At 42.5% G+C, this 2639-nt stretch overlaps 1 non-coding gene across 1 annotated transcript; it reads left to right on the top strand.

Moving 5' to 3' along the window:
* Positions 1-1890: 1890 nt before the first annotated feature.
* On the top strand, positions 1891-1997 carry LOC112474644. Its single transcript, XR_003044504.1, has one exon. It is a non-coding gene; the product is annotated as a U6 spliceosomal RNA (small nuclear RNA).
* Positions 1998-2639: the final 642 nt, after the last annotated feature.

Raw genomic sequence — 2639 nt, 5'->3', positions numbered from 1 at the left:
CCCTATGAACATGGAGGACTCACAAATGGCTCTTTCTCTCTTATGTCACCTTTGTGGATTTTGTTATGACTCTCTTGCTAGGACTGAGGCAATGTTCCTCCTCTGGTTGAATGCCTGTGACTCTTCTCCCCCACCAGTCTTTGACCTTCTAGAGGTTCGTCTCATGTAAAGTGCAGTCTCCCGGGGCCCTTTCCTCTCTGGGCACCCCTCATGGGAAGGATCCTTTTAAAATTACTCTAGGTCAATTTCCTTCTAGGTATACTTGGCCCACAGGACAACTTATGCATCTTTGCCCTACTGGCAATAACAGTGCAACCCATTCTCCGTGCCACCCACCTTACTTGCCATCTCAGGGTAGCTAGTTAGCCAGGATCTTGCTCTTGGACTTCCTCAGGTGGAAGTTAGGACATCAGTCCTTATAGACTTTGAACCCCCAGGATATATAAGCTAAACATTCTGAGGTGCTAGTGGAGGCCTCTATTTCACTTGGCTTTAGGCAGAGGGAATGACCCTCCTTTATCCCCAGAGTGGCAGGAGAGGAAATATAGAGCCCATGGATAACTCTCCAACACAATCCTCATTTTCTTATATAGACTCAATGTGGATGAGTAGCAATGCTAGCAGACTGGTTCACAATCTCTTCCCAACTCTCTCTGAGGTGGAGAAGGGAAGGGGCTACCTGGCATCTGTTGTGTCACTTTCTGCTTTTGATGCTTTTGCTGAAACTCCAAAGACAACAGGGAGAATCTAATTAACATCCTGTCACAACCGTTATCTGTCATCAATTCAGGAAACTCGTACTAGACTTCTGATGAAAATGGTGAAATGGGTTAAGAATTTTAACACACACACACACACACACACACACACACTATAGCAGACATATAATGATAGATAAAACTTGAAAAGAGAAAAGTAAAGAGATCTAACCTTTAAAATAAGATAAACACCTATGTAAATATGCTGAAGCCACAGACCTCCTGGGCTTTGAAAATAAGTCTAGAAGCAAAAGTAGCAGTCAGAGATTTGTCTCCTATGGATAGAGATGTAAATGCCTTCCAGGAAGTGGAGGACCTGGGCCAGGTTTTCAGCTTGAAGCCAAGGACACCCATGCCACTACATGCAAGTTGAACAAAACTATCGCCAACCTTCTGCTTGGAGCTATAGTTTTATGGGAAGCTGTGTGTCAAGTGGGTGGGAGGATAAAAATGTTCTCAGTCTTTAGATGAGAGCTGAGCATAGACACTCCCTGCTCAGTGGCTGGAATGGCAATTCCATGATATCATCAGTGTTCCTACACTCCAGTAATAACCACTTAGAAAATAAGACTTTATATTAGCAATAGTAAATTTAATCCATGCATTTAACACTATTAAGTGCCTAAACCCCACTAAAATGGCAGTAAAGGGTTTTGTTTATCTTTTTTTAAGATAATCTAAATTCATATGTGCAACCTGGATGTATGAAGGAGATAATGCCTCATGGAGTAGAATTTTGACCACTGGGAGACAGGAACCACTAAGTAATTCCCCCCCGCCCCACCACTTCTTCCCTTATCTCACTTCTCCCAGGGTGGTCTTGAGATGAAGTTTGTTTATTGAGGACACAGTCCCTAGATCCAGCAATCAGTTTAATTTAGTGGTAGCCAAGTTGATGAAACATCCTCTTGTTTCTCCTTTCTTTCTTTTCTGTTTCACTCTCTGTTTCTCATACTCGCTTCCTGGACTCCCTAATAATAAAATGAAGCTCTGGTTTCTGGGAAACTGAGGCTAGCAAAATTAACAAGGTACATTTGACTTCATGAAAATTAACACCTTCTGTTTATCAAAAGACACCATTAAGAGAATGGTGTAGAAAAAGTTATGTGCTACACATAAAAAGGACTCATATGTGCTCGCTTCGGTAGCACATATACTAAAACTGGAACGAAAAAGAGAAGATTAGCATGGCCCCTGCGCAAAGATGACAAGCAAATTTGTGAAGCATTCTGTATTTTTTTTTTTTTTAAAAAAAGGACACATAGCCACAATATATAAACAACGGCTTTAAAAAAATAAGAAAAAGACAGACACCTCAACTGAAACATGGACAAAATACTTGATAAGTCCTCAAAAAAGGAAATCCAAATGACCAGTGAACTTTACTTATTGATCAGCCTCCCAATGTGTAACTAACCTCCTACTGCCATCACCACCCCCCTTCTCCTGGGAAGGTTCTCTTCTCACTCTACTTGGACTCTGACATCCTGAGCCAGGCTGCTTCTGCCAGCCCCCCACCTGGGAACACCCTCCTGAATCCGCCCATGCTTGGACATCTCACAGCAGATCACCTGTGGAATAGACACCCTCTTTATCCCCCTGGGCTCTGACTCCTATTCCCAGGCTGCCTTTACCTGAACAAGCTCCTCATCCTGTGGCAGATGACAAGTTCAACGATTTTTTCTCTAATGTGGCAGATGATGCTAGTTCCCACCTAATATCCTTGCCCCCTTTATGGATTGACTTGTATCCCTCAGAAAAAGATATGTTGGAGTTCTAACCCCCAATATCTCTGAATGTAACCTTATTTGGAGATAAGGCACAAATACATAAGGACAAAGGGAATGGGAGAAATGATGAGAGTAGACAGGAGATGTTGAC

The sequence above is a fragment of the Pteropus alecto genome, unplaced genomic scaffold (genome assembly GCF_000325575.1).
Source record: "Pteropus alecto unplaced genomic scaffold, ASM32557v1 scaffold7, whole genome shotgun sequence".
In the NCBI taxonomy this organism is placed as follows: domain Eukaryota; kingdom Metazoa; phylum Chordata; class Mammalia; order Chiroptera; family Pteropodidae; genus Pteropus; species Pteropus alecto.
The sequence above is the reverse complement of the archived record's forward strand: the minus strand, read 5'-3'. Positions and strand labels throughout refer to the sequence as shown.